Source organism: Sciurus carolinensis, chromosome 2 (genome assembly GCF_902686445.1).
Source record: "Sciurus carolinensis chromosome 2, mSciCar1.2, whole genome shotgun sequence".
Lineage (NCBI taxonomy): Eukaryota > Metazoa > Chordata > Mammalia > Rodentia > Sciuridae > Sciurus > Sciurus carolinensis.
Genome location: NC_062214.1, coordinates 94,975,795 through 94,989,230, shown reverse-complemented (window position 1 = coordinate 94,989,230; position 13,436 = coordinate 94,975,795). Strand labels below are relative to the sequence as shown.

At 42.7% G+C, this 13,436-nt stretch overlaps 1 protein-coding gene across 1 annotated transcript in view; it reads right to left on the bottom strand.

Annotated features, from left to right (window-relative positions):
• Myo1e (myosin IE) overlaps positions 1 to 13,436 on the bottom strand; it is a 188,536-nt gene that overhangs the window by 174,124 nt on the left and 976 nt on the right. The gene's annotated exons all lie outside the window — the stretch shown is intronic.

The window sequence follows — 13,436 nt, the reverse complement described above, 5'->3', positions numbered from 1 at the left end:
CCCTGCCAGGCCAGCACCCTATTTGGAATGGTTCTGTTCAAACATGGTGACTCTGGAGTGGATGGGCCCTGGTGAAGTCTGTTTCCATTTCTGCCAGCTCAGAGCAGGCACCACCCCTAAGCCGGGTGGGGTGCAAGTCAGAACTGGTTATGCAGCCTGAGGCAATCACTTAGCCTCTCAATAGAAGGGGTGGAAGGAAGGGGGAGGAAGAGTTAGATGCAGAAGCTTTCTAGCCCACCCAGCTTCCTTCTGCAGCCACACTGGTTAATATCCTGTTCTATTAAAAGAAAACTCAAAAGGAAGCCCTAGTGTGGTTTTATCTGAAGGGGCTATTTTTATCTTTGAAAAACATTTCCAGTTTACAATTAGTTGTCTACTTTAATGTACTGTCACCAATCATTCATTCATTGGAGGCTGAGTTGCTGCAAACCAAGTAGACTTGGAAGATGTGGGGCCCTCCAGGTCCTTTTGGTCTAGTGGGGAACTGTTTGGTTCAATAGGTAAAGTTGTCCGTCTTACCACATGGCAGACATTGTGCTGGGTACTGGACATGTCAAACTGAGCCACGTTGTTGCAGAAGTTTGCAGCCAAGGACAAAACAATAAACAAATATCTAAGGAATTAATATCACCCCAAAGCCTCCCATTGTCAGGCAGGCCCCAGCTTACCTCGCCTGTCTCTGCTCCTCCACTCCTGTCAACAAGCCACTTAAAATCCCTTATTCCAAATGTTCTAACTGGAGATCAGACATGTCTTTCCAGATCCTGTAGGCTATCTGAATTACTCTGCTTCTCTCCGGCCACTCACTCTATTTCTTTTACACTTCTGTAACAGTTTAGAAGACCTCACCCACCAGCGCATGGAAAACAGTCCGAAAAGCTCAGAAAGTGAAAATCTGCCAATTTTGCTACTTAATGAATTCATGTTCAAAGATTTCATGAGGATAGTTAGGCATTACCAGTCTCTGGATTCTCTGTGAATTTTAAACATCTGAATTCACCCTGCCCTCCAAAACCATATGCAATAAGACACGTTGTTAGGCTGGGCTGTATGTAGGTCAGCAGTAGAGGGCTTGCCCAGAATGCACGAGGACCTAAGTTCAAGTCCCAGTACAAGGTGGGGTGGGGGTGGGGTATCGTCTGTGCAAAATCCCATTTCAATTCTTCCTTCCACCTTTCCATGTGAGGTTTGCTGATTTCTTAAATATTTACATCTGTGAGAAATCACTGACATCAGATTCCGCTCTCTGAGAGAACTATCCTTCCTTGCAGGTTCCTGAACAGTGGTAAGGGGAAGGTGTTTGCCCAGGTTTCAACATTATGGCTGCTTGGCAAAAGCAATGTCAGGCTGCTTTCTACTGCCTTCACAGGATGAGTGGCACAGCTTCCTGGTGCCCCTTTCAGTGTCCTTCTCTGTCTTCTCCCTGTCCTCACCATTCCACATTTCCAAAGGGTGAGCTGAACCAAGTGAGTAGTGACACCTACACATCAGACAGCTTCTCATTCCAACTAAAATCAGTCTCTGGTGACATCTGAATCACAGGGCGCTCTCACCCATTCACTCCTCCTCTTTCCTTCCATTAGCTGAGTAACCAGAAGCCGCGGTTTCTTGGAGTGGGTCTTGAGAGTGCTTCGCTGTGTCGGCAGTTCTGTACTCTACCCTGTCCTTCAAGACAACGACGTGGGGTGCAGTTTTAAAGGATGTCTGCTTACACATAGCAGAAGGAAATACAAGCATTTTTCCCATTCCATTTTAAACTCATCTTACAGCCCTACTTCGGCAAGTCACAAAACAAGAGGGCAGGAGGAGAGGTTGGGGTGTAGGGCCCAGCAACAAAGGACTCCACCTGAAAAGGATTTATCAGGAAAAAAAATGTGCACAAACCATCATGAAGTGTCCCGGGATTTAAAGGTGATAACTTTTCAACTGTGAGGCTTGGGAGGTAGAATTGAGGCTGGCCTAAAAGGAGAACTAGACTTGGATGGGGGAAGGGGAGAAAATGGATGTCCAGCCAGACACAAGGTGAAGGGGGAGAACATCCAGCTGAGGGAACAGCAAGTGTTTCCACTTGACCAAAAGATCCAAGTGAGAGACAAGGTAAAAGGTAGAATGAAGTCACACTGCAGAGGCAGAACCATCACACTTTGCAAGTGAAGGAATCTTGTAATTCACCACATCTTATATTTGGAGCATATAAAATGCACCTTTGCCAATGATATGAAAATACAACTGCTGCAAAACACTGGAGACTCTGATTCATAGTCTCAAACAAAGAGGACAGTGCCTCATTGTCTCTGCAGACAATGCTTGACATGTTGGTGCTCGGAGCTCACTAGAAGGGCTGCACAGGGCTGGATAGGGGAGGAAAGAAAGCGCTGGAGGAGTGGGGGAGAAGTTGGATTGGAGAAGCTCCCCTTCCTTCGTTGTTTCCTCACTTCTGAGCAGGTGCAGACTGTTTCCTGCGCTTTCCAGCCTTCCTGGTTCCAGAGGGAGGCTTCGGATGGAAAATGGGGAAGAGGCCTTGTGGGGAAAGAAGGGATCCTAGGGGGAGGATGTGGCTGGGCGTGGTGGGGGGGGGAGAGGAGGTCCCAGCCTTCTTACCTTTTTACCTCTATTTCTAGGTAATAGAAACAAAGCATAGAAACCTCCTCCTGAGTGCAAGAATTAGTGTCCCCAATTAGTAAACATTAATTTTATAATTAATGTCAATGAATGCTCACCAGGGAAATAATGGACTTTCAATTACTTACATAAAGTCAAAACTTGATGCCCCTGATTTATACCTGAAGTCTTTGTGATCACAGGTCTATAATGACCTAAACTCAAGATCAATGTTGTGACTCTTTTTATGCTTCATTACATTCTGAAAAATCAAGTTAGTTGTCAGCCAGCACATAATACCTACCATTGCCTCACATTAACTTACTAGGTTAGTGTTTCTGAGAATCTTACCCCCCAAATTATTTCAACTTATTTCAACCTCCCTTTTCTCTAATGCTGCATTATGTTTTATTTTTAAACAGTCTCAGTAAAAGCAGATTTAGGACCAGGATTCCTGGACTGCAGATCAGGTGACTTGAATTCTAGGGCCAACTCTGCTATTTTTTTGTTTTTTTGTTTTTTGTTTTTTGTTTTTGTTTGTTTTTGCAGTGCTGAGGATTGAACCCAGGGCCTTGTGCTTGCGAGGAAAGCACTCCACCAACTGAGTGATATCCCCAGCCCATGACTCTGCTGTTAAGTTGCCAATTGACCTAGGGACAAAAGACAGGGCACTTAAATTCTCTGGATTTTAGAGGGTTGTGGTTGGGAGGGGCCACAGATCTTTATGGGGGATTTATAAATCTTCTTTCCAGGAAAACATGCACATATGAACATAGATACAATTTCATAGACCTTTCTCCGCAAGTAGTTCTAGGATATTTCACATTTGACATTCTATATTTAAAGTTATCTGATCACTGAGAGAAACAAGTGTTATCTATATAGCCATTATCATGATACAGATGAGGAGGAATGAAGAGGTTGATAGCCACGAACTCCTCCTACCAATGGCACCTAAAGGTAGTGCCTGAATAGAGTGAGGTCTGTAGGGTGGGAAGCCAGTCCTGTCCTGCATGCCAAGATACCATTATTAGATCTTCCCGTAGATGTTAGAAGTCCCCTCAATGACCAGATGTCTGCATTAGTCTCTAATACAAAACTAGAAGTCAAAGAAAAACTACTAGCTTCTGTTCTCTGAGACATACCTCTCTTCTAAGCCAAAGAGTAGTTAGTACCAAGTTTTGCTTTATTTAAAAGCCAATGTACTATGGATTTTTATGGATGAAATGCTGTGCTATCTAGGATTCTCCTCAAACTAAACCAGAGGAAGTTGAGCACAGAGAAAAGATTGGTCATGAGTTGTTGATTGTTGAAGTTGGGAGATTAGTTTTCTCCCCACTTTTGAAGTTTTAAATGAGATGGCGCACAGGAGAGGAAGAGAGAATATATCAAAGTGAAAGATCTGTAGGTTAATGGCTTTTTGGAGTCCTGTGCATGAAGCTAAATTAATCCTATTCAATTCACATCTTGTTGAGCCCACAGATAGCACAATCTGTGGCTCACTGAATATGGAACTGACACAGGGTTATTTTAAGAATCATCTTGGAGTCTAAAAGACATGACTTTCAACCAAGGGAAAAATGTATTTTTTTTTTGCCTCTGTAAGGAATGTCTTTCTCCACATGGATAACTCAGAGCTTGCTAAAAAGGCTGAATTGGGCAGGAAGAAGTCTTGTCCCCACCTTGGAAGGCATGACTTCCACCCTTTGGTCCAAAAGGACATCTAGCCCAGTCTGGTTTGGCAATGACTCATTGCTTTCTCAGTGGCTTAGTTAAATGTTATTTTCTCAAAACTCTCTTTAACGGAAAACTATTTTTCTTTTTGTTGTTATAGCTTCTGCTTTTACCTTTTCTTCAACAAAAAATAGCAACTTTAGAATCAGGCTGAGTAGAATCAGACTGCAGTTCTAATTCCTCATGCCTTGGTAAGACAGCAATGGATGTATCAAGAGCCATGCTGGCTTCTCTGTCATATACAGAAGTTCAAAAGATTCAGCCAGGGGTAACTGGAGCTACCACTGAATTTATTCCTGCCTCAATGTATCCATTCAATTAAGGAAAGATGAAAGAGAAAAGGTCGAAATGGGGGAACTATATCCGAGCCCTTGAATAGTCCCTTCCCACAGTGACTCTGGATTTACCATGTGACTTGCCTTGGCCAATGGGGGCAAGCACAAGCATGATGTAAGCAAAGGTCTAAAAGATGCTTGCGTATTGGAGTCTGCACTCTTGCTGTTCTTGGTAATCCTGTGGTGTGACCACTACTATGTAAACAAGCCAAGACCAGCCTGTTGTGACAAGAAATACACGGCCAAGTCATCCTCGGTGCTCCAGCTGGAAGTGGGCCAACTACCAAACATGTGAGTGAGGCCATCCTAGATCAGGCGTTTCCAGCCAAGCCACTGGCTGACCACAGAGCTCAGATGAGCCAGCCTGGATGAGAACTGGCCAGCCAATACACAAAATCATGAGAAATAATAAATCTTTATGATTTATTTAAGCCCCCAAGTTTGGGATGTTCTGTTACCCAAAAAGCTAACACATATAGCAGATTAAGAAAGGGTGACTAAGAGATGCTAAGATATATTAAAAATCCTGGGATATATCCCCTAATGGATTTTTATACAACACTCAATGGAACTTAGTATTGATTTAATCGCATGTCAACGATCATTAAAATAAGCTGACAGATCCAAAATTGAACATTCACCCTAACATTCATCTTAAAACAATATTTGCTACAACTTAAGGAATGATACTGTATGGGTTTCAGGGGATTATGAGCCTCCTAAAATTATACAAAGAATTGCATGTAATTATATGCATTCTTTTCTTATAAATTGGAAAAAGATGTTAAAACTATAGAGACTAACAAAGAAATTTTTATGTACACACGTGTGGAATTAATGATACTATTTTATCATATTTGCTTTGGACTTATTTTTTATATATAAAGCAAATAAAACATCAGTGACACCCATGTGAGCCACGAAGGCCTGGGAAAAAATGTGTGGCTTCCCAGAGTCCAGCATATATATATATATATATATATATATATATATATATATATATATATGAGACTTGATACATATTTAGTGAATTAAAAAAATGAATGAGCTGAGCATGGTGGCCCACACCTGTAATCCCACAAATTTTGGAGACTAAAGCCAGGAGGATTACAAGCTCGAGGTCAGCCTCAGTAATTTAGCAAGCCCTTGTCCCCAAATAAAAATTAAAAAGAGTTGGGATGTAGCTCAGTGGTAGAACATCTCTGGGTTCAATTCCCAGTACAGAAAAAAAGAAAGAAAGAGAGGGAGAGGGAGGGGGAGAGGGAGAGGGAGAGAGAGAGAGAGAGAGAGAGAGAGAAATGAAGGAAGGAAGGAAGGAAGGAAGGAAGGAAGGAAGGAAGGAAGGAAGGAAGGAAGGAAGATGCGAGAGAGAGAGAGAGGAAGAAGAAGAAGCAGAGGAGGAAGAGGAAGAGAAGGAGCAGGAGGAGAAGGAGGAAGAAACAAAAGAAAAGAATGAGTAGAATGAATGACAAGGAACATAGCAACTAGCAGCCAGGTAGCCATGTCATGCCACAATGATTAACCAGCAGCAACTGACAACTTGGGGAAGAAGTACCTGCTTGGAACTTCTCTGAATCCAGAGAGCACCCACAACTTTTATTACACACTACCAAGGATTCAACACAGGAGAGAAGATAAAAGGCCTTGAAGCTTGTGGATGGGATAGGATCACAACCAATGAAAAAAGGCAAGTTCCATATGCTGTAGCCAATAATAAAAGCAGAAGGAAGTGACATTATGGAAGTGCTGGTACTACTAGAGAAGCTGGAGATACAGGGAGCCTAGCCAGTTCTCTGGTGCCTATGAGGTGAATTGGCAGCAAAGATGTCTGAGTGAAAGATTTTAAACAAATGCTGCTCGTCTGAGGTGACCCCTCAAGGTCCCCAAACTCAAGCTATGCAGAGACCAGCAAGACCTGAGCCAGTTGATGGCCCTCTTCCACACAAGGTGTAAGACACACATAGCAGTACATCTACAAAGTGAAGAAACGCAACATTCACAAAAAGGCACTGCACAACCAGGTCTGCCTGCACCTGCCCATCTGCTTCTACATCTAGCGCACCTGCTGCCTGGCAGAGATAGATCACTTTCAATACTACACCATGGAGTCCTGAACAACGCTGAGCTTACAAGCTGAGAAGCTGCTGGGGAAGAAGAGGGCACAAAAGGAGATGTGGGGATAGGAGCTGAACAATCCCATGAAGGTGCTGAAGAACCAGACCGAGGGCTCCAAGTTGGAGATGGAGGTCCTGAAGGACCTGCAGGAGCTCAAGAACCTAAAGCAGAAGCAGGCTGACCTGAATTTCTGAGGCCATGCTGTGGCAGCACCGCCTGCACAAGAAGGAGTGGCAAATCAAGAGGAGGAAGAGTGGGCAGCACTGGTGGAAGAAGCCAGGAGAAGAAAACTGCTGAGGGTTCTGACTCAGAGGACAATGTTGCTCCCACCCGACCTGGCTGGCCTTCCTGCAAAACCCTACCACCATCTTAGAGGAGGCCCCAAAGACCAAGCGGAAGGTGAAAAGCTGGGGAAGGAGTGTCAGGCCTGGTCCTGGTAAAGAAGACAGACTTGGATTGCAGCAGCAGGCAGGGTGAGGTGGTACCCACGTCAGGCGCTCCAAAGAAAAGCAAGATGGCTGACTCTGCACCCCTGCTGCCTAAGTCACATAGGTATGTATTCAGATAGTGAAGACAGTGGCAGCAACTCGGGACCCAAATGAGTCCCTGCCCAGGACCTACCTCGGGTCAAAGGTCACAAGTCTAGCATAAGTCACATCAAAGGCCATAGGATCTGGTGATCAGGGCAGGAAGCCTCAGCACCAACCAGAGACATAGACAAGCACCAGCATCCTCTAAGACAGGCCTACAGAGACAGTGAGTTTCAACTCAGGTACATGGCTTCTTCCACCCTCTCTACAGGACACCTGTCCCCACCTTACACTTGATTGGAAAGTGTGACATCCTTGGAGCATCTCTCAGTAGTGACATGCAAAGAACACAAAGATCATCTCTGGGGCTGGGGAGTTTAGCTCAGTTGGTAGAGTGCTTGCCTTGCAAGCACTAGGCCCTGGGTTCAGTCCCCAGCATTTCTGGCATGTGGGTGAGGCTGCCCACCATCATTACACACCCTAGGGCAGGGACCTAAGAGTGTGGAGCATGAACCCATCCTGCTCCAAATCTACACCAAAGAGCTGAGCAGCCCATCACTGACCACAGCAGTTCTAGTGGGAACAAGGGGGACTTTCACCTGTGCATACGTCTAGAGGACATCTTCAGTTTGAGCAATCAGGCTACATGGGATTATAATCCTGCCACCAAAATATGATAAATATGGTTACTATAGAAAAGGATTTATAAAACAAGTGGGAAAATACAGAACACAGATTATATATTTGCCCCATAATTACAACTATGTAAAAACAGTGTATTTGAATAGGTTGGAAGGAAATCCAAAGATATAAAAATAATTACCATGTTGGAGCATAAAGATATTGAGTGAATTCTAAATTTATTTCTTATAATCTTTTAAAGTTGATTCAGTGATGAATCAAAAAATAAGTAACAACCTTCCATCTCTGAGCAGGCCTTCTTAAAGAGTTCCAGAGAGAAAACTCCCTGGTCATGTCTAGACTCTTAAAGAAATAGACTCTAACCCATTTGGTGAGAAAAGTCTTTTTAGGCTGAGTTTAGAAAATTTGTACTCTGTCACCAGCCCATCCAAAAACCAGCTACGAAACTTCAGAAGTCATTAAATCCCCTCTAGACCTCTATAGGAAATCAGACAAAAGGTTAGTTAAGGACAGAATTCCGAAGCTTTCTTTGGGCTTTTGTTCAGTGCGATGTGTGTTTTACTTTCTACAATGTAGATATGATTATTAAGTACTACAAATGATTTTTTATCATACATCAGAACACCAGACCCTCCGGAGTGTGGACTCCTTCAGGTCAGTTCTTAAACTTAGTTTCCAGAAAAAAGGATCTCCTGTTTGTCCTCCACAGCTTACTCTACCTAATATTGCAAGTCTTCAGTAGAGCTAGTTTTCCCCACTCTGAGGCAGAATGTAACTTCTGGAAACAGTTGAAAAATCTGGTGGAGAATCTGGTGAGTAAGATGGAGAATCAGGTGGGGCACTAACATTTTAGGTTAGAAAGGAAGTAAAAAAATAGATTTTCTTATGTAGCTCATAAACGACCATTGAAAAGTTCTTTGAACAATGGCAATGACATTGTTCCCATGATAGCAACTCAGAAGGGAGGGCCAAGTTCACTTGCATATACAGTGTAAATTCTATGGCTTGTCATTGTTTTAGGGAAAGTTCTTCTAGTTCTCTCACATGTGGCTGTCATAAAAATATGTTAATAAATAAATAAATAAATAAACAAATAACTCTGCTAGGATACCCAGAACCTTTTGCCTCTGCCAAAATAAATTCTGAAGTTGAAATTCAAAACACAATTTGTTTACCATTATTATAGAATGTGCTTACAACGCTGAGATGTTTATTTTTAATACCTTCGGCATTTAATCTTTAACTCCTCATCTGCTCTGTAAACAGCAAGTCCAAGCAAGGTAAATAATAAAAATGTTAGGGGCTGGGGACACAGCTCAGTGGTAGAGCACTTGCCTGGCATGCACAAGGTCCTGGGTCCCATATCCAGTACCCACTGTGAAGTTCATAATACCTGGCACTTGAATAGAGGTTTCAAAACATTTCTGCATTTGAAGATGATGAAAGGAAACCTCACAAGTTCTTACTAAGTAATGAGACCCAGTCCTCATCTCATCAGGAAATGCAAAGAACTACATGTTCTTTCTTTCATTTAGTCTCACATGAGCTCATGACATGCTAACGAGGTACATATTCCAAGTCATAAAAATGCTCAGTGCTGCTCACTCACTAGTCTTAAGGACCTGCAACAGACCTCAAACTCAGAGATTCAGCTGTGAAAGGAAAAATAAAAAAAACCATCATGCAACATAGAGGGCCATGACATTTTCACTGCACGAAGGAGTTGAAGGGGAAGAAAGAGAAGTTTAATTTGCAGCCTCACCACTCACAAAGCCATCTTAACTGGTGTTTGGATAGCTACGAATAGTAGCAGCTGCATGCAGATTTTCCATTTTAGTAGCTTAGAAATTCTATGGGTAGAAAATACCAAGCAAGTCCTGTTCTTTGAGGAGACTCTGTGAGAGGCTGTGAATTTATTAGTAAATATTAAAGTCATTTGCTGGGTATGTGGCTAAAATTTAGATATTCCTGCTAGTGAGTGAATGGGAGGAAGTGCTATGATTCCCAGGACCACACTAAGATTTTCAATAATGGCTGCAAAAAGCTGACCTACAGGTTGAGTTTCTGTGGTCCTTCAGTTAGAGTGTAAAATTGGCAGGTCTAGCATAAAAACCTGGATTTCCAGTTTCTCTTGAAAAACAAGATAACTTGGTAATATGGTCGGTTTAACTATATGGCCCAGGGTCAAGTAGTGATGCCTCTTGGGATGAGGCATTCCATATTGACTTTCTAGAGGTCAGCCTTCCCCACCCCCTACCAGGTTGTATCCTGACACTGGAATTTGCAACCACTGAGAAAGCTGTAGAGCCAGCAAAACAGTGGAAGAGGTGGCCTTTACCTTCTGCAAATATCTGCTTCCCACACTTCTCCATCTCTCTCCATCTGCTGCTGTATGGGACTTGTCCAGAGAGGAGGCTGTGGGCTGGCCAAAGATTTTTCTTTTCTTTTCTCTTTTTTTTGGGGGGTGCTGGGGATTGAACCCAGGGCCTTGTGCTTACAAGGCAAGCACTCTGCCGACTGAGCTATCTCCCCAGCCCCAAGATTTTTCTACTAAGATGGCCCATCCACACTTGCCCAGGGTATTGTCCTGGCTTCAGTTTTTTCTCTAGCCCTCTGACTCTATCAAAACTTCCGTGCTTTATCCCATTACTTTCCAGTTTTGTTTTGTTGGATTGTGTTGTTTTGGCTAGGAGACTTCAAGCAATCTGATAAACTAATCAGTGGAAATGAACTAGGTTACCTTCCCAGAAAACATATTCAAAATGGATTCCAGATTTTATAAACACATACCAGGTCTCCATGCAAAGGAACTTACCTGTGGTCAGTAATCTATTAGGTTTTTAAGTCTGTTCTTAAGTATTTGTATGTATAATACCTGCAATTTTTTCACAAGAAACAATCGAGTAAGGAAAAGAAAATATCTTGGACATTTTTTTGAGGTAATGGACAATTCAGATTTATGCAAATATTTCTGCATACTTAATTCACAGAAACCCTATCAGTCCCAGATTCTGGGGCCAAAACATATAGCTATAGACATGGGTCCATCAGTCATGGCCTCTGGTCATGGCCACAAAAGTTAACTTTCTTAGCAGAAAATGAGAAAGTCATCCTCTATGAAGGAAAACTTAGATGTATGTTACTGGTAATTAAAACCAAAGGAGACTTTTTTTTTTAATTGTAGGACACAATACCTTTATTTAATTTATTTATTTTTTATGTGATGCTGAGGATTAAACCTAGTGCCTCACATGTACTAGGCAAGTGCTCTAACACTAAGCTACAATCCCAGCCCCCAAGAGACTTTTTAACTTTTCTCAACAACATTCACTAAATCATGAAGATATGTAGATATATATATATATTTCATTTCTTCAAGCCTCCTAAAGAAAAAGATACAAAGAACTATTTCTGGTAGTGTTCTTGGTTTTTCCAAGATGAAAAAGTGTCCCAAAGTGAGTTTTCAGGAGGAAGATATGAAGTGAATTACAAACTGTACATTGTGTTCATGAGTCAAAAATGACAGTGTTCCTTATGAGTCACAAGTGAATACTTCTTGTTAGGGCCTTGGGTACAGGTGGAGAACTTTTCTAATGTGCTACCAGTCTTCCAAAGAAATCACACACACACACACACACACACACACACACACACACACACACATCAGGACAGGTGCCCTTCCCAGGGTCTGATCAAGGACCTCTGCTCTCTGCTCCATGCTCATTCGCTGCCACACCCACTGATGGTGATGTCCCTTCCCTTCTTGTTCTAAGCAGTTGAGAGACACAATAGGGCAAGCCCAGATGTGAAACACAAAATGAAGTTTCTTTTGGCATGATGGATTCTTATGTGAACTTTAAATATTGTAACTATTATAACTGGAGTTTCTAATTATTTAAGATGCTGATAATCTGTTCTAAGGAAACTTCACATATGTAATGAACAATTTTTCAAGTCAGGGAAGAAAGATTCATTTAAATTTTGGCCACATGACTCTGGATCTGGGTGATCTATCAATGGCACATCTCCTATTTCAGGACAGCCAGCAGCTTCAACTTTTCAGTAAGTGAGTTGTGTCCTCAGCAACCTTATCTGATGCACAGATAGTCTCCTGGAGGCCCACAACATACCCATCTGTGCTGATGGCAGGGAGCCATCAATAGGTAAGTCACACTCTGTCCTCTGATAAGTCAGCTCTGGAGAGGACTCTACCTTAGGACATGCCTCCATACATCCACTGAACAATCATCTTCTTCAACAGCAAACGGATCAAATTGACCATGACATTTCTGAGGCCTCCAAAAAGGCACCCCCCAACTACTTTTTGGTCTGCCCAACAAGAAGAATGAGTTCAATGAGAAAAAGTTAATTTTCTCATGGCACCACTCAAGTAGTTAAATTCAGCAAGATTGTTGAAGCTCTTGACATAAATACATTGATTTTTTTTTTATTTTTAGAAATATTGAACCATGGGAAATAATTACAGCAATTCTGAAGTACTAGCACTATCACATTGCCTAAATTCAAATGGCCTAATGCCCAATTAAGTAGTTCCACCCAAATGCACATTCGACATAAATGATTTTCCGTGGGGGTTCCAAAAATAATGTGGGGTAAGATGACTGCTTAAATCTTTAAACTGGAAGGGAACGTCTATTTATAAAGTATTCTCCTAGGAGCAAAGGTGATATGATTTTTGAACTATGTAAAAAGTAAAAGCTTTGGGCCAGGGCGCCTTTTAAAGGTTTTGTTTGTTTTTGTCGGGTTAGTACCCAGGCTCTGGTGGCCCTTGGTTAGGAGTCCTTCAGACCGGTCATGCGGGATATAGATTTTTAAATGAAAGCTGTGCCGAGTATCATTTTGACTTAGCTTCACTTTCACAGTCCTTAAACAACGACGAATCGGAAGAGGACGAGTTCATCCACCTAAGCAGGGCTCTTTGAAAAGAGGCAAGTGTGTTAACTATGAAGCCTTGTATAACTTTTTTCTTTTTCTTTTTCTGAAGGGTCGCCAATCTCTTGAAAATAGAGTCCTTGCTTTTGTGCCTCGGAAGGAAAACTACACCACACCAAAGCTCAAGGGATGTGGCTAAGGTTATTGGGAGGGAGGAGTGGTGTGGCCCGGCTGGGGACTTGGGGTAGCAAAAAAGTTACATACGAGTAAGGGAGAGGCAGCCAATTCCGTATGTTTCCAAAGTGCCAAAGAAAAAAGAACAACACCACAAAAAAAAAAAAAAAAAAAAAAGTGAGGACTTTTGGCGTGCAAACTCAAAGAGTTTCGGTCACCTCGCACTTGGGAAGGGGTGGGGCCCTCCACGGGCGGTGTTTACTTGGCCTTTTGGGCGCAAAGACCCCGACGACCCGCGCGTCTCACCGGTCCAGCCAGCGAGGCTCCAGCCTGCACCCCGATCACTTTCGCTCTCCGTCCGCCGCCAGGTGCTCTCCCTACCTGGCGCCCCCGCCTGCCTTTGTGCGGCGCG